This window comes from Gobio gobio, assembly GCF_949357685.1.
Source record: "Gobio gobio genome assembly, chromosome: 11".
Classification (NCBI taxonomy): Eukaryota; Metazoa; Chordata; class Actinopteri; order Cypriniformes; family Gobionidae; genus Gobio; species Gobio gobio.
The window spans coordinates 46,594,695-46,614,215 of record NC_137104.1 but is presented as its reverse complement, the minus strand read 5'-3'; the positions used below and the strand labels follow the sequence as shown (position 1 = coordinate 46,614,215).

Below are 19,521 nucleotides of genomic sequence, written 5' to 3'. Positions count from 1 at the left end.
ACGCTCGGGACAGTTGGCATCACTGCATGAAAACACTGAAATCCGGCACTATCCGGGCATGGTATACTCCTGTGTAATTTGATGTTTACCGGATGTATGTGGGAAAAAGCGGATCAGACTAACACGGAACAGTATATTTCCAGAAAAACCCGGAAACCTCACGTATGCGGACGTATACAGGAATCCGTGAAATTTCACGGACATATACAGCTGAAACACTGCTGGGTGTGCTAGGACTGAAGACTGTTAGGTGTGAAGAAGACCTTTCATATGTTAATGACTGACACTTGTGCTGGCTGTTCTCAGAGGGAGGACTTCAGGATTGAGAATTATCTCTGGTCTACTGTAGGCTACAGCAAACAAGCTTTTTGCACAGAAAAAAGAATTCTTAAGGCCCTGAAACACTAAACTGAACTAGCAATGACTAAAGCCGACTGTGGGGTTGGTTCACGTTGCCTGGGTCTGGGTCAAACCATCAGAATGGTGTGTCAGGGCCTTAAAACCACTGCATGAAAAGAGTCTCTTAATCAAATATTTTTTATAAAAACAGTACAAAATAAAAACCCTGTCTGAACATATACGTTCACAAAAAAATCTGAATATGTAATGAAATAAACAAAGAAATGCAATGGAATTAACAAAGGATAATTAACCAAACATTTTAGACTATCCCCAAACAATTTTTGCAAAGTTTTACAAATTGTAGGCAATAATAGAATTAAATAAAGAGGAGATGAAATGTGGAAAATGAAAAAGTTTGTTTTAAAAACACCAAAAACTGATATGCTCAAAATAAAAATATGGAATAAAAAAGAGCAGGGATTCACTTGCTCAAGAAACACAGAAACACAAGCAGATCTTTCAGCTCTGCAACTGTTCACAAAAAGTGTCACTCCAAGATTCTTAACTTTAACACGCTGCAAAAGAGGGGCGTTTTGAGGTTTGAAATCCACCACTCACAATAGATGTAGGTGCAACCAATAAGGTTACCAATAAAAATAAGGCAACCAATAAAAATAATCCTAATTTTACAGAAAAAAACTTCAGTTTATTTACAGTATTTTCTTGTAATTTTGAATTATGTTTAAAACGATGTAAAATTACAAACAATATCTAAATAAACAACTTGACTGTTATTTTAAGGATTATATCATTAATGACAAACTACAGTAATTCTCATTTTTTTATACAGGAACATAACTGTATTATTTTTCTGTTTTCATAAATAACAAATTCATGCAAAATTACAAACAATATCTGTAAATTAACAACTGTAATACAATATTTAGCTCATTATATTAAAGATTTATGTTTATGTCCATACTAACAATTTAACATTATTCTTTGTCATTTTGAAGTAAATCTTATTAGTTTTATATTTACACTGTAAAAATAAAAACCTAAAAAAACAGCAGCTACAGCTGCAAAACAAAAAACGTAAAATTAAAGTCAAATATCTTAAGTCAAATAAAGTTAAAAAACTTCACAGAAATTTACATTAAACGTTTTAGAGAAAACACTATTAGTTTACAGATTTTTCCTTATTTAAATTAAGATATTTTAATTTAATTTTCTGTTTTACAGTGAAGGTGTATTTTTACATTCAATTCTGGATACAAATATAACAAAATATATAGCAAACTAAATATCAAAAAATAATTGTTTTTAAAGAGTACAAATCTGCACTGCTCTCCAGGTTGAAACTTCTGCCCACACCACAAAACACCATTTGACCAATTAATTAAATATAACAGCAAATAAAAATAAATATACACATTTTCTAACTGTTGTTTAAAACAATTTTTTTCTATATTTGCAAGGCTATTTGCTGTCTTTCCGTGTTCTTTTGAGCGTGATTGGTCAATCTGAACGTCATCCAGAAATCTGGCCAATGACAGTGCGCGCCTTCAGTTTGAATTATACACCCGTTGCCGTTGTCGTTGGAGTTGATCGTGGCTCGCGGGGACGCGACGCGATCGCGGCTTCTAATCTTCACGTCGGTCTATTAATGGCATTGCATGGACCATTTAAACCTGTTAAAATCTTATTTTGGACTAATTTTGATGGTGGGATGTCGACTGAGAACGAAAAAACATGAATACGAACAGACTAAGTTTCCAATGGCGGACAGCAGACGGCAGAAGGTAACGTAAATCCCTTTATATTGTTTCTACTGCTCATCAAGGTATAACGTTAGTGCATTAAAGTCATATGCTAATCGTGATTAACTTACATATTCTGTTTCTGTGTTTTTGTTGTTGTAATATTGTTAAGCTAGGGCTGGGTGTTATGGCGATCTGATGATACTGACTATTGTTAGCGATTTTGCTGTAAACGTTAACATTACCTTTTTATATTGCGGAATGGGAATATAGCGTATATAACGCAGCACTGACTGTACTAAAACTTTTTGACATTTTGACAAGGAAACATGCATGAATGTAGATTGTAGAATAATGAACGGGACATGCATGTGTTTAAATAAGCCTCTCTCAGACAGCATGCGATCCCGAAATCAATTATCTTTCTGTAAAATGCACACAGTTATCTCAGTAAGCCTGTCATGTGAGGTATTCACTTGATTTAAACAGTCAGTTATGTCTTAAGTAAAGTCAAACAGTTCAAGTTAACGTGGGGAAACCCGGATGTGTGTCATTCTGTGCATCCGTTCTTAAAGGCGGCATGAAATCAAATTTTACAATTTGTATTTTTATATTAATATTGTAGTGTTTACTATAACTGATTTATCTGTGCACTTCATTATTTTTTAAAAATTCATTTACCCTTATAATCTTTAATCAAATATGTTAACTTTCCCTCCCCCATGAAACGACCTCTCTTCTCTCCCGGTCATGTGCTATGGCGCGAGGGCGGGGTTATCGCCCCGTCTCGTTTCTGCACCTCCTCTCAGAAACATGTCACTGATCGTGGTTAGGTGCATTTTTCTCGGTATACACAATACCTTCTTCAAGAAGGACTTGAGGCAAAACGAGAGAAATATATGAGAAATAAAAGCTTTTTTTAATGTAAAAATTACTCAATATAGTCGGACGAACAGCTTATCGTGACGACTCGCACTGAGGAATGCAGCGTGTGAACGCGCTTACGGCGCGCCCCCTTTATAAGGGAGAGCTGAGAAAAAAGCTTTACAGAAATAAAGCCATAAAAGGCTTAAAATAAGTAAAATCTGTAGCATAAACCAGCGAAAAGTGAGGAAATATGCTCAGTAACATTATGTAGAAAAGATTTAGAAAGAAAATACATTTATTTAAGAGATAGATTGAGTTTTTCTCCACAACTGAGTGCAAACTTCAAATCTGCCTCCATTTTGTTAGCAACGCCCAACTTCCATCGATCCAATCAATTCCCGAAGGACGAAATCAAGCCTCGCCCTACATTTTTTCTAATTTCAGAAGCCGTTTCACTCGGATATACGTCACAATAAGGAGAAAAAGACGATCTCAACTTCCGTTTCATGCCGACTTTAAAGGGGCTGCAGCTTTGTCATCATTTTAATAAAACAAAAGAATAGAGAAGACCTTCTGCTTCTTTAAGAATCAAGTGATATTAATTAATTGAATATCATACAGTGAAGACTTTTAAAGCAGTATTATTCTGTAGCATTTTAATAAAATATCCATCAAAATAAATATATTGTGATATCGTTATTGTAAAATATAATTTCTCATGTATGTATAATTATATGGTCATAATGCCCATCCCTACTGTCAGCTAGTTTTAAGATCAAGCTTGTCATAAAATGTAACAGAGTTTTGGAATGAGTAATCCGAAAACACTGTCATGTACACTTGTTCAACAGAGAGGACAGGAAACCACCATACTTGGACTCTGAAAAATTATAGGCAAACCAGGATTTTGGATCTACTGTGAAGTTTTTGTATGGGCCTGGTGAGTATGTTTTGCAAGTCCTTGTCCGTAAGTTGATAATTAATATTAATGTTTTATCAAACAAATTAATATTCATTTGTGTGTGTGCATGTTTCTTCCCCCCTCATGATCCAGAAGTTTTGGATCCATGATCCTGAAGAACTTTTACAGATGTTGACCCTGAATGTGTAAAAGGTAATCTTAAAAATTATTTTAATGTTCTCTGTTTTTTTCTGTAATGTAGACGCATGCATTTTCTGTGAAGTTGCTTTGAAACAATATCAGGGTTTTTCCTACATTGAACATTTTTTGCCGGCCGCCAAAACAAATTTTTGCGCCAAAGCCTTATTTGATCAGTTATTGTGATTTATGAGTGATGTAGAACAGATGACTGCTGCGCTTGCGTTAACTGAGTGACAGAGAGAACGATCAGAGCTCCTACCCCGCTCGCACACTCTCTGTCTTCAAAATAAGCATTCTTAGCTTTCTAATGTTTCACATATTACGTTAATCAAAATCAAAAGGTCGGAAGACCGAATCCATGTTGCACGTGGCGCTATCAGACGTCTTCCTTTAATTACCGCTGGGTGTGAAATGCGCTCAAAAAACATTGACTGATTCTCTGACCAGCTGCATAAAGCATACTTTAAATAAACAGGAAACAAATCCTATCCGGTTATGTAGTGTTTTCTGTGTGTTGACAAATCTTTCGCGATGTTCTAAAGACGGGATTCACACACAACGCGTCTGCTAATGTCCGATTCGCCACCTAATGACTCCTTTGAACTGAATCATTTTAACGACTGGTTCCCAGAACAAAGTTGTTGTTAGCTAGCTGATTGTATATGGCAGAAAATTAGGCTATTTGTTCATTTTTTTAATATTGATATGATTACCAAAACAAACAATTATCAGTAAATAGTGTAAAAATGAGGAAAAAAAACAAACATCAAGGTATCAAAATAAGATAAGCAAAAGTTACAAACTTTCTTTGAATTTATTTCAAATTTATTGTCAGTTTTGCGCTTGCAGATCAAGTGGGTAGGGTATTTTTTTTTTTACCGTGTGTGTGTGTGTGTGTGTGTGTGTGTGTGTGTGTGTGTGTGTGTGTATGTATGGATGACCATGTCTGTCAGCCACCACCGAAGACCATTTTTGACCCAGGAAAAACCCTTAATATGTATTGTGAAAAGCGCTATACAAATACATTTTAATTGAATTGTTTTACTTACTTTTATTGGCATTAACTATATATTATTAATGTATTATTTGGCAGGTCGCAAGATGTATTTTATTTTGTGAGACTTTGCTGAGGAAGTATTCTTTGGCTCAGTCTGAAAAGGCCCAGAAAAGAAACACTATGAAGAACATCACACAGAACCGTCAGAGAAAGAGACGGGTAAGTTAAGAAACCGGTTAAGCTTTTTCCCTCCAGAATGTTACTATACTCCTCTCTGAGTTTTAGTGGTTAATTTACTGTCATGTTTTGCAGTTGCTGGAGACCAGGTCCAGGGTTGCAGAAACCAAGACATAACCTGTGGAAGACCGCAACTATAGACCTGATGAAGATGAAGATGATGCTGTTGTTGATGGAAGGCCAGTGTGGATGGTTTGGCTAGCTCAAACAACATTGTGTTAGAGTTGGTCACAATTATTTTATAATTATAATTTTAATATTCAATTGTTCCATTTTATATTTTCTTTATTTTTATGTTTATATACTTATACTTTTATTGGTTCCCATATATAGAACATTTACATATATTTTATATGCACTTTTTAATTTATAGATTTCTTTGTCTCGTTTTATATTGTATACTTTGTATGTTTGTTCCTTTTTAGATGTCCATGTTGCTTTTGATCTCCATGTTTTGTATTGTTGTTCCTCTTACGTCGCCTTCCTTTAGAAACATTTTGTTCACTTATCTTTTCCCCCATTCATTTGAATGTATGTTTATAATGCTCTTTGTTCTTTTTATTTGGTTATATTGTTTACTTGGAATATTTATGTGTATTTTATATACACTTTTTTTTGTCTTATAAATTTATTGTTCTCATTTTATATTGTTTAATTTGTATATTTATTCTTTTCCTTTTTATGTTCACTGTGTATTTTATTCCTTTACATCTGTCTTTTAAATGCATTTTGTTAATTTTTTTTCCCTTTTTGTTTCTTTACCAATTCAATTTAACGTATATTTATGTTCTTTGGACTGTTTATATTTTTACATTTGTTCCTTTACATTTTCATCCCTTTTAAATACATTTAGTTCACTTGTTTTTGTTTCACCATTGTTTTAATGTTCGTTTATAATGCTGTTAAGAATGTTTTTTTTTTTTTTTTTTAATACCTTTTTAATAAATATTTCAGACTTTCTCAAATTGTTTTGTGTGTATTTTTCTTTTGGGAGGGAGAGGGGATTATTTTTTATATATGTATATTATATATTAATTAGCAAAATCTGCATAGCTGGCCTATAACCAATCAAGTCCCTATGCTACAAAACCTAGCCCACCCTTAGCCTTAGAAGTAACCAATAAAGTCACTTGACTGGGTTTTCAATGCGTCCTGTCCTCCAATAGCAGTCTGGGTTTTGGGAGTGGTTTTAAAAAAAACAACCAATCCAGTTTGAGATGAAGGACCAATAGGGGATGGAAGGCAAAGCTGTTTAGAGGTGTGAAAATGTCTCCTGGGAAAAACTTGATGGGATTATTTGCCATGGCAACAAATGGCTGTAGCATGGGAGTATACGGCCACAACATACATCCGATTTGGTACCATTTCGGATGAATACGGACATATACGGATCCATGGAATTTGACCTATCCGGCCAGTATACTCCTGGATTCTTCCGAATTTCAGCAGTGTATACAGGAGTATACTGGTCCGGATACACCTTTTTTCATGCAGTGCATGCCAGTGCTGCAAAGCAAAGTAGACTCGAAAGGGAGCTCATTTTAATTACTCGAGCGATGTGGGAACACATCCAAAGCACACACACAGTAAGACGCGTCTCACAGCACAGATACTAAACTGAGCTCTCTTTCACGTTTTCTTGCACTTAATAGGACAAAGTCACTCAAAATTGTCATAAAATAGGGAGTATCCTGATTAACATAGTCGGTTATATCTTAAGTGAACATAAACAGTTGAGAAAGTAAACGCATATGTATCAGTACCAGTATATTGGATCTGTGCGTTTGCTCCTAAAGTGACAGCAGCCTAATAGTCCTGTTGCTGTCTGTGTTTTTAACGTTAAATCAAACAACACAGGACAAAGAAAAAAAACACTCACTTCTGTTGACTGAATAACTTTTGTAACTTTTATAAAGATTAATTAATAGGGATGTTTAATTTATACAGTGAAGACATGCCGTTTTTTTCACATTTGCTTACTTTTATTACATTTCTGTACCTGAAAACTACTGAAAACCTAAAAAGCACCGTTTATTTCATTTGTATCTTTGTTAGTTTTTGCTTGTAATTTAATTATTTGTTCTTATTTTATTACTGACTGTTTACTTGTCTATAATAATGTTTAAAATGTCTATTAGTTAGGCTAGTAGTTTTAGCTACGGTAGCAAAATTGAATTTTGAATTTTCACTTTTTTATGGCTGGTAAAAAATATTTATGGCGGGTACATTTTCTTAAGTCACCGGCCATTGGCAGGTCTGGCAAAAAGTTAGTTTTAGGACCTGTATTTTGTTTAGACATGACTTACTTAAACCAGATAAGACTTAATAAGATCACCCTATATTACCATGAACCATTTTGTTTTAATGTATTCCTTTAAATATGCATGCATGATAGTAATCTATACCCTTTCAAGATTACTCTTTTCATATTTATGAATAAACTTTCATAAATATTCATCAGTGTATACACATGCTAGCATTTTATAGCATTATCATCTACAATTTGGTTTCTAGGAGACATTAGCCCTATTCAGACGGTAATTGTTTCTCATGTGGACGTCTGTAAAAATACATTTGCATGGCACCTCAGTGATAAAACTTGTGCATTCGGATGGAGATTTATTCAACTATTTTAAGCTGGAAATTTGACGTTGCCTTGTTAGAGTGTTGTCATGTCTCATCTGGATCTGTGTTTCATACTTTTTTTATTTTTATAAAATATCAAATTAATTTACATGTATATCTATGCCCAGAGCAAATTTTGCCTTCCTCAGTCCTCACAGGTCCACAGGGACAGAGGATTCAGTGGGCTGTGGTTCATCTCATTGTTTCGTGTCATTATTCCTGTAGTGGAGGGGCACAAAACACACCAGAGAGAACACTTGAAAAATATAAATTTCCCTCCTTAGATAACCAGCAGCCTTTACAGCAGAATCTCCATTCAGAAGATTGTGACCTACCAACAAATCTAAACTCTGGAACAATAACATGGGTATTTTTATTGGATCATAGACCATAACCTGCACTTTATAGTATATTGGAAACTCATATACTCTATAACAGCGAAATATGTTCAGCACATTTTGCACCTGTTTAAACTAGATTGCGGGTGGTTGGTGAGTAAGATTCTGGGGTTTGCGCTGAAATCCGAAGTTATGAAGTGGCGCAGCTGTTTATTGAGAAGATGGGGTCTTTGCTTTTGTCTTTAGCATGTCAGGATAATCTAATTTCCATCCAAAGCTTCCAGCCATGTGAAATGTGTGTATGGGCAGCATAGAACTGGAGATCAGGTGGGGCAAAATGAATAGTACAAAGAAAAGAAATTTGGGCTTTTCAATTTAAAATTCATAAGCTGTTATGATTTGTGGAATTAGGGCGAGCTCCTTCTTAAGACTCCAGCAGAGGAAAGCCAGAAACTCTCCATTAAATCCTCAAATTTCACTTCCTGCTTACAACAACAACAACAACAAAAAAAAAGTGGCAAGATTGGCAATAACATCCCAAAGAGAAGCTCTGGGAGATTTGAAAATGCTCATCAATTCAATACGGCGACCGATTCTAAGTTAAGAATTGACTTTTCATATACAAATTAATATAATGGTCTTGAAGACAAGACATGTCTGTTTAGTAGTCTCCTAAAGGTATAGCATGCAAAAATGTTTATTTTAAACATTTTTTTTTTTACACACAATATATGGCAGTTGGAAATAAATCTGCTGTCATATCGCTTATTGAAACTTAACCTCACCGGTTACCAGAAAAAGCTTGAAGAAACAATAACACACACACACAAAGAAAAAAAAACAACAAAGGCATTTTCAGAGGTCTAGAATACAAAGCTATACTTCTCATGACAAAAGATGTGTCAAACATCCAAACTAATACTGGTCATACTTGACAGAACAGCTGACAAATGTTGAACATTACACGCTCAAGTACAAACATTTCTCCACCCTTCTCTGTTTTCTTTGCCATTCATTTGCGGTTTTTGTAGTCTTGCCCTGTAGACAACCAAGAGCGTGAGCAGGACCAAATGTGAACCTTTGTGATGGCAAACAATGTCAAAGTGCATAGAATTCTGTGTCAAACTGCGTCATTCAGCTGCTGAATTCAGCCCGTGTTGCATAAATAAAGCTCACAAACAATGTCTTGTGCTTCTTGAAATAGACACCAACCACAGAGTGCTTTAGAATTAAACCAGGTGGAACTAAAAAGGCTGCTTCTTTAAGAGTAATAAGATATAAGGTGCTTCAACCTTCTCAGGTGAGGACTTGCCTGGTTTCTAAATAGAGGTCTGGGCTCAAATCCCATTTGTTAAAGAGCTGGGCTTGTAACAAAACAAAAAAAAGCTTTAGGTTTAAACCTTGCAAGGGGCAAACTATAGACTCATATCAGTATATTAATTCATTAAGCAGATGTTTTTATTCAAAGAGACTTACAAAGGAGAAAAGCCGCAACATGAGTGACTGTTTTTGCTGTATAGAGGAACGTAAGAGATGCATTTCAGATTTTGCTGTTGAATTGGGTTTCTATTCATTGTTCCATGTCGTTGTTTTATGTGGTCGTGCTGTATTATTATTCCTGTCATCTCCTGTTCCTGTTGGATTTATTTAAGACAGTTTTTGTTGTATTTCCTGCGTTGTGTGCTTTCTACAGCCGGCTTACAGTACATGACAATAGCTTGAACGCAATGTAAATATCTTTGGATAAAAACATCTGCCATGTGCGTAAATGTCACATTTTTCACATGACCTATCAATTGATCTATCATAACAAGGATATTGAGCATACTGAGTTATTATAGTAGCAACTGTAATATTTATCTGGTAAAATAAATATTATTTTACCAGATATAAAAGATGTTATAAAGTATGTAATTTTCGCAGCTAGAGGTCGCTTATTCAAAAAAGCTAGCTTGATGACTCCCTGATTTTGCTGAATCATGGGAGCTGTTGTCTTCACCTCTACAGCCAGTGGAAAATAACCTTATTCATGGATGTGCTAATGTATTAAAGTTTTATTAACGTTAGTATGAAGCAGGGTGGGGCTGGAAGCCGTTAGAGCGGAACGAAGCTGCTAGAGCGGCTTTTATTACACGATTAGACGACCACTTCCGCTTCTTCCGGTCATTCATATGTGGGGTAACGCAGTGCTGTTTTATCATATTAGATACATTATTTGAGTGTGTTGAAAGTTATGTTATAATGCTACTTTGTGCTTTCGCTCTGCGGCTACTATGAGACTTATTGCACTGCAGTGAGCTAGATCGATATTAGGCATGGTAAAACATGGTACTCGCTGTAAATCATGACAACTAGATTTAAACAATAAGATTAATAGTATTGAGCTATATGATTCGTTTTCTGTCTAATGTATCCAAACAGTTGTTCACCTGTCTAATAAAACCCATAGTATATTAAAGTGTCTTTGGTGTTTCCATAGTTTCTACAAAATAAAACCAGAAATTGAGGGTAAGGCGGGTATGATGTCAATGATAGGTGACGCACGGACACGGTCCGTGTCCTGGTTAAAATAGCTTATTTCTCTTGATTTAAACATTCTAAATCAAGAATTTAAACATATTGTGCCAAGCTCTCCAATTTTTGAAACCAGGATACACTACCATTAAAAAGTTTGCGGTAAGTAGATTAAATAATAATAATAATACTCATCAAGGGCATGTTAAATTGATCAAGTGACAGGAAAGACATTTATAATGTTACACATTTTCTATATCAAATAAATGCTGCTCTTTTGAAATTTCTATTTATAAAAAAGTCCTGGAAAAAAGTATTTCACAAGACATCCATCCATCCATCCATCCATCCATCCATCCATCCATCTATCCATCCATTCATTCTATTATTTAGCTGTTGTTGTTTTTTTCATTTAAATTGGTGACAAACAAGTAATTTTGTCACCAACAGCACCATATCCAAGATGAGTCAGTCAAACAGAGAAAGCCGGAATGATAAAGTTGTTTATATTTTAATTTTGGTGGCAAGAATATTGCACATGATGGCGCCACATGGAGTTCTCAAAGAAAAAACTATAGGCATCCAAGATAAACAGTATATTTTCCCTGAGGCAAAAATAGGTAGAATCCAAATTCCGACAGCCATGTATTATGTTGCAATTATTAAAACCAACTGGTGAGTAACGCCAGCCATTTTTTATGTGCATTTGGTGCTTGGCGAGAATTCGTTTTAGACCCTGCCAGTAGGCCTATCTCATGCCGGCGACCAGCATCTAAAACATATATTCAAGCCACTACTCTGCTCTGAGAGGAGCAGAGCGGAAGGCACTTTTAAAAGGGCAAAATGTACCTCTAAAAGAAAGAGACAAAGCTTGCTTAGCTCCATGTTGATATTTATCGGCTGAAATAAGCATGCAGAACAGTTTTGGTCTAGTTATTGATTTCCATAAATTTCTCACATCTCCAGTTCCTCTGTTTTTTACGGTTGCATGCAGTCCAGTTCACGGTCAGTCCCGTGGAGTGCCGGCGAAACAGAATAGTAGCTGAAAATGAAAAATAAGATATGTGTTGTGAAACACTTTAGTGCGCTTTTTCAAGAGTGGGCTGCCGTGACAGATCGCAGATCAATACCAGCGGCTGCCCGCTGTCATCGCCCCGTGTCACCCTGCCCACATCTCATTCCTGCAACCCTCCCCCTGGACTCAGCCCCGCTCAAAGCTGAGAGAGAAAGAAAAATGGCTATAGATTTCCATGACAACCAACACATTTCTTTTTTTCCCCCACGGGAAAAGCATGTTGCGATGTGATGTGTTAAAGCTGCAGACTGGAGTGACAGAGAGTGTGCCCTCCGAGGCTCACACACACGCTTTCTCAGTGCGTTTTTTTTTATGTGCCACTATTTCAGCGGGGCCTGATGAACATGAATATCTATCCGTCTGCATTTTTAACTAACTCGGTACAATCTTCAGGGCGTTTTTTTATGTCATAATCTCTCGCTGGTGTCTCTCTCTCTCGCACCTCACCGCATTCCCACAACGCGCTCGGATTGTAAAGCAAATGAACATGAGGCAGAGGGAAAATATATTTCTTCATTATGAAACAATTCTGTCTACAGGCAAAGCTGTAATGAAAAGCAGATAAGTCACAGGGAGATGGTGATGGCGGCGCGGCGGGAGGTCTCACTCACCAGCGCGTACGCTGATCTACTTTCCATGAATTTAGATATTTCTGTAGCTGCTTTCTAATAAAAAAATCATGAATCATTTTGCACAAAAACAATCCATCCTAAATAATAAGACAATGCAGGGTTTTATAGTACTTATGTCATAAGGTTGGATGGCATGACCAAATTCTGTCATCACAGTACAGTAATATTGCATTGTGGTAAATGTACATATCACAATGTAGTTATTTTTGCTAGAAATTCAATGCAAGAAATAGCTTTTATATATCTTAATCCCTGTTGGGCTCAGGTCGGGACGCGGGCCGGGCTTCTGTGATGACAGAATGTTCAGGCAAGGCTTTAAAACGCATAATGAACTTTCGTGATTGTGAATAACTAGTGTTCCGTGAGTATAACTCTACCACTAACGTGTGATGTGAATGTATGTCGCGTTATTCAGTATATTGAGATGAAGGCAAATGATAGAATTTGTAGAAAAATTATTAATTAAATGCGAAACCGAAAAAAACGCAATTCACAAGCGCGTATTGAACCGTGAATGCCGTACCGAACGGTTCAATATTATATTGAGAATTGTGGCATCCCTACTACCTACATAATAAGCTGTTTTAAATTTCAAATGTTCAATGCCTTAGTGTGCTGACATGACCGAGCCCGACCCGAACATCATTTCTAAATATCTGAGTAGCCTAACGGAGTAACGCACAGAGTAACGGCCGAGCTCAGTATTTTGACTGAATAATACGGCTTCTTTCTCGCAAAACCTTACAGTATGCCTCCTGAACACTTTCCATATATGGCGCGCGTCTCACTGAATCATAGCGTGATACTTTTGTATAATTTGTGTAATGTTTAAGCCTGGTCGCTATCCACTGCCATTATAGGAAGGAGCATGTGCAGGACTATTTTTTTAATTTCTGCTTTTGAGGTCCCAAAAAGATAGAAGGACATAGGGCACTGGAACAACAGCAGGGTGAGTAAAATATGGCTTTTCATTTTCATTTCAGGGTGAACTATATATTCAAGGTGTGCCTTTATCCCTGTTGTATCCTACTGATCATCATAGTCTTGTTAGAGGCATTGAAAGAAACTTCAATAACCTGAGATTTCTGCTTAGTGAAAGTTCTTCAGGAAAGTTATATTTTCATAAGAATCCATTGGCGTGCTGTGCAACCACATTAAAATTCCCAGCACGTGCGGACCACTGGGATGTCATTAAGTGGGGTCAGGCTGCCCTTTTATACTAACCACTTAATGGGTTTGTACAGTAGTGTACTCTACATGATAAATGAACTCAACTGTAGAGATTACTAAAGAATGTTTAGGGAAATCCTGGAGCCGTGAACACAGTTGTAGAACAGCTGTTCTGTATGTTTACGCTTCTAGAATTATTTAGCATTAGCATCTTAATGATAAAGAGTTTTAACATTCTTCACCGTTAACATTTAGTAGGGCTGTCAATCAATTCAAACTTTTAATTAACTGCATTATATGCCAATTAATTCATTATATCATTATTGTACAAGACAAGAAAATCATTGAGTAGACTTAACATTCATTAAACAAATGCTCATTACTGACCGACAGCACATAGCCATTCATTTAGCAACTGAGTCTGTCCATCTGTCCGATGTAGAGTTAGGATCTGTTCATTTAGGAGGAGTTCTTGTGTTTTCGAAAACCACATGTAATAATATTTATATAATCAAAATATGAATAAATCAATATGTAAATACTATTTGGTAACACTTTATTTTAAGGTGACGTAGTTGCATGTTACCACACATACTTACTATATACTAACAGTAAATTATGCATAATTACAGTAACTACAGTAAACCTAAACCAAACCCTAACTCTATAGTACATGCAGTTAACAGTGCTAGGGAAAGTTACTTTTAAAAGTAATGCATTGCTCCCTAAAAAAAGTAACTGATTGCATTACTTAGTTACCTTTTATGGAAAGTAATGTGTTGCATCACTTTTGCTTTAACTTGAACTTGTTTGTTTGTTTGTTTGTTTTTTAATAACACCGAAAAAAAGTTATATTTTTGGCAAATGTAAAGGCCCTTTCACACCAAAAGTGTAATGAATAAGCCTAGAAAAAAAAGGCAGTTCTGCCATTCTGGATTGAAGACGAATAGGATGCACGCTTTTTTTTTTTTAAAACACTGAAACATAAATGTGATGTTGTTTATCTAAAGTCATTTTTGCTTATTAGTACGGTTGAAGTGGATCATCGAAGGTCAGCAGCAAATACATTGGCTAATAAAGTGAGATTAAATACATAAAGTATATTTGTGTAATTTAAAGGGTTAGTTCACCCAAAATGTCCTCTCTCAAGATCCATTAATGTACTAAAAACATATTTAAATCAGTTCATGAGTACAGTGGTTCAATATTAATATTACAAAGCGACGAGAATATTTTTGGTGCGCCAAAAAAACTAAATAACGGCTTATATAGTAATGGCCGATTTCAAAACACTGCTACATGAAGCTTCGGAGCGTTATGAATCAACGTCTTGAATCATGATTCGGATCGCGTGTCAAACCGAGCCGCTGATTCATAATGCTCCGAAGCTTCATGAAGCAGTGTTTTGAAATCGGCTATCACTATATAAGCCGTTATTCAGTTTTTTTGGCGCACCAAAAATATTCTCATTGCTTTATAATATTAATATTGAACCACTGTACTCACATGAACAAATTTAAATATGTTTTTAGTACATTAATGGGTCTTGAGAGAGGAAATGTCATTGCTGGCTATGCAGGCCTCACTAAGCCATCGGATTTCAACAAAAATATCTTAATTTGTATTCCGAAGATGAACGGAGGTCTTACGGGTGTGGAACCCGTAAGATGGTGGAGTAATAAATTACATTTTTTAATTTTGGGGTGAACTAACCCTTTAATATATTTCATTGTTGCAGGTTTGTGTAATATTCTGAGACGCATTTATTCTAAAACTACAATAAGCATCATGTTCACACAGCGCGCAGAACACCTCTGCACTTACTCCCGATTTCTTCCAACAAAGGGACAGAAGAGCTGTCAGTCAATAAAAGAGTCAGACAATAAATGGAAAAACAAAGTAACTTGCGTTACTTAGGTCTATTTGAAAAAGTAAATAAGATATTTTGTTGTAAATTTAAAAGTAATGTGTTCCTTAGTACACAGCTTAGTACACAGCTTAATCTCACACAGCTCAGAAGAGCTGTCAGTCAATAAAAGAGTGAGACAATAAATGGAAAAACAAAGTAACTTGCGTTACTTAAGTCTATTTGAAAAAGTAAATCAGATATTTTGTTGTAAATTTAAAAGTAATGTGTTGCTTTAATAGTTACTTGAAAAAAGTAATCTGATTACATAACTCAGTTACTTGTTATGTGTTAATATTACTCAGTACTTATATGGGTAAGTACAATATAACTAAGTTACCTTAATATTTATGAGGATATATTGACAGAAATGCAATATAATATACATAACTATGTTTTCAGTGGAGTATAAAGACCTTACATGATGAACCGTTATGTTTTTATTACCTTAGAATGATCCATTTCTATCTAAATACACCACGGGTCCTCTTACAGGAACATTTTAATTTTGCACGTCATGTTTCTACGGTAGCCCCAAACAGACAAACTACAGAGCGCTGGTCACTCTCTTCTCTCTCAGACGATGACATCTTTGTCCTGTGTCGTCACCGTAGCTTCTCTATGTGCATCGAAAGGGAGGGGTGAGCGGTGGGCGGTTGGAATTCGCAACCTCACCGCTATTCTGTTAAGTTTACACAGGGCAGGTAAGTTGATAGGTTTTTCAGATCTTTCGATCTCATGGACAAAATTGGCTCATGCAATTTACCATATGAACGCGACCAGAGATGACGGAAAAACACGGAGAGCATCAGCTTTTGAGAACATTGTGCTTGGTTTGGTTTTCATCTTCAAAATTATACTTGGGTCTCAGCTGACAAAGTTTAAATCCCGTCTGGCTCGCTTCCTGTAATGTTCATGCACTAGGTCAGCAGGCGGAGAGTAGCCGGTCTTTTGTGGCTGTTCGAATGCTTCCAACCACATGAGTTCCAAACACAATCCGGTTGAATGTGTTTTCGACTACCTCTGGAAGTGGTCGAAATTGGATGAAGTTTACACCTGTATTAACCCAAATGACCCTTTAATCAAATGAAAACCTTCTCATTTGACATGTAACCGAAGTGAACTCTTAATGGTGTATGTCTCTGTCAACAAATACTTTCATAAATGTCCACATAATGGTAGCATTGACATAACCGCTACGGATAATCTTCATACATTAGATCGAATCTCTTCAATCCATCCTGTCCTTCTCTCCGTGAACGATTAGAGTGCAACATATTTCCTTTGACCTTGTGCAACTTGCATTTCTAGTCTGATCTTCAGCCTTGGCAAGATTAAGCCCAACGTCTTTAGCGTCTGACAGACGTCCCATTCAGAGCCCGAATAAAGAGGCCAAGGGAGAAGTCTGAGACGCTCGGGCAGTAATCTCGCCTTCCCACCGCTTCCCGGATCAGCGCAGCTCATCAGAAAAGAACTGAGGGAAAAACTCAGTCGGCCAAAAGCTTGTCTGTCCTTTGAAGGTTATTTACGCCACAGAAGAATCTGCGAACAATTCCACCCGTGACTCTTAAGAGATGACAGGAATCGGACGTGTTAATAAGATGGAATGTGAGACAATGTCCTCTGTGGGAATTTGAGAAATGCTAATTATTTGGAACACAAACATTAACACGCCATTCGCTCATGAATATTATAATGCCGCAGGCATCCGGTTGCAAAAAAATTTTCTGGCATTATAATAGATTTTCAGGAGGGAAACATTCACTTCTTTATGCTGTGGGGGCAAAAAATCTCTTATTATTTGATGCTTTCTGGTTTATCATTAAGGGCTTAAGTTCTTTCAAAGACTAGAGAAATATATAATACGCATCTCGACAACAAAACAACAGGGGACCCCAAATTTTGTGGCTAATAATATGCTTTCATCCCGTCTTTGAAGTGATTCATGAAATGTTAATCAACAAGAATGTGCTAAAAGTCACATTTAATCACACTAATTGCATTCAGTGTAATTGTCACATGTGCTCCCTGTCTGTCCTTGGACTTTTGTTTTTTTTTTTTTATTGTGGAGCGTCTGGAATCCGCTCCTTAAAGGGGGGGCTCTGTCACATGTGCTCCCTGTCTGTCCTTGGACTTTTAAGTTGAAGTGTTTCCTGTGCTTTATTTTGTAGTTTTCATGTTGATTTGAGTTTCAGTTCAGGTGTGTCTTATTAGTTTTGTCAACTGTGTATCGTTTCCATGATCTGTTTGCCTGTGTATTTAAACCCTGTGTTCAGTCTTGTTCTTTGTCAGTTCTTATCTTTGCGTTATGTTGGTTGTTCTGTTCCTGTACCTTGTTTTTGTCCCCTATGATTTTGTACTTGAGTTTATTTAATAAATGTAGAACTGCACTTGGATCCTGCTTTCTCATCTGCTGCAACCCATCGTTACAGTAATACAGGAATACAGAGCAAATTTTTTTTTCTTATTTTCCAATAAAAAAATAAAAAATAACCCTCAATAAATATGAATCAACCGTCTTAAACTAAACCATGATACATTTATTTAATAGAATTTTTAGAGAATATTTTTAATTAATTTTACTGGTCATACCCCACTGGAATACTTAAAAAAATATTGTTTTAAACCTCACTACATTTTATAAAATGTATGTTTAAAGAAGAAGAAGAAAACAATGGGGTCATAAAAATAGCCATACTATTTTACACAATTTTGCTCATAAATTTAATGTATCTTCTTTTAAAGGGGTCATGAACTGGCTTTTAAAAAATGTTATACTGTTGTCTGAGGTCAACTTATGACGTTTGTGTGGTTTTTACATTTAAAAACACCATAATGAATAAGTAATAGGCTATTTTCTCCCTTGGTTTTGAGCCTCTCTCATGGAACGCTCTGTTTTTATGGGCGTGCCGCACTGAAGACTTGGAAGTAAAAGCCCACTGTTATGATTGGATAAGATTTGCATATTATAATGAGCTTCGGCTCCCCGTGAGTGCACATGAGGAATTGTTTTGAAAGCGTGTGGGACAAGGGCAACCGGAATGATTCGTCCCACAGCTAGGACTCACAAAATGTCTTTATCAAACAAACATAATGATTTATCTCTCATGCACCCGCAATTAATTGGAATGTTATTTTTTATTACTTGGCCCGCCTGATCAGTGGATATAACCACAAACCGTGCATCACTAACACACGCGCACACACACACACACACACACACACACACACACACACACACACACACACACACACACACACACACACACACACACACACGCACAAGCCTCATTGCAAGTCAGACAAATCAGCATAATCAAAACTTTGTATTTTTCCTTAAAATATCAAGTCAAAAAAAAAATACTCACATAAGTGTGTTGCTTCATTCATTCATGCAGAGGTGGACACCATTATTTGAGTAAAAGTGAAAGTACTACTGGTCAAATATTACTCCGTACCGAAGCACTTGGTTTTAAAATTACTTAAGTATCAGAAGTAAATTTCCTTTTTTATGTCAATGCATTATTGTATTATTGTTGTATAAATGCACATCATGGTGGTTAAAGCCAGTCAGTGATGCTCCATCCGACATGCCAGCATACGACTACCTTGAACTCATTTCAATACTTGTATAAAAGTTACAAAGCTCTTTAAGGGCGAATGCATGGATCCAATACACTGATACACATCCGATATTCTCCCAACGGTTTATGCTCACTCAAGAAATAATTGACTTTGTTTACGTGAATACTCACCAAAACAGACTTTTTGGCATTATTTTGTGTGTATTTGTCTGTTCAAGTGCGAAAACATTTTTTGTTTAAAAGAAGAAAAAATCATCCACTGATTTCAAAGTGATTTCTGAGTTCTAATCTCATCCTGTCTGGAAATCCAGTCTCTTGTTTACAAACTAATCAGTGGTGAAATGAAGGAAATGTCTTCCCCACGTGAGACAG

At 36.1% G+C, this 19,521-nt stretch overlaps 1 protein-coding gene and 1 long non-coding RNA gene across 2 annotated transcripts in view; one reads left to right on the top strand and one right to left on the bottom strand.

Moving 5' to 3' along the window:
• Positions 1-19,521, bottom strand: part of khdrbs3 (KH domain containing, RNA binding, signal transduction associated 3) — a 205,320-nt gene that overhangs the window by 87,529 nt on the left and 98,270 nt on the right. The gene's annotated exons all lie outside the window — the stretch shown is intronic.
• LOC307133739 lies at positions 3,789-5,262 on the top strand. Its single transcript, XR_013817485.1, has 3 exons — positions 3,789-3,909; positions 4,024-4,083; positions 5,165-5,262. It is a non-coding gene; the product is annotated as an uncharacterized lncRNA (long non-coding RNA).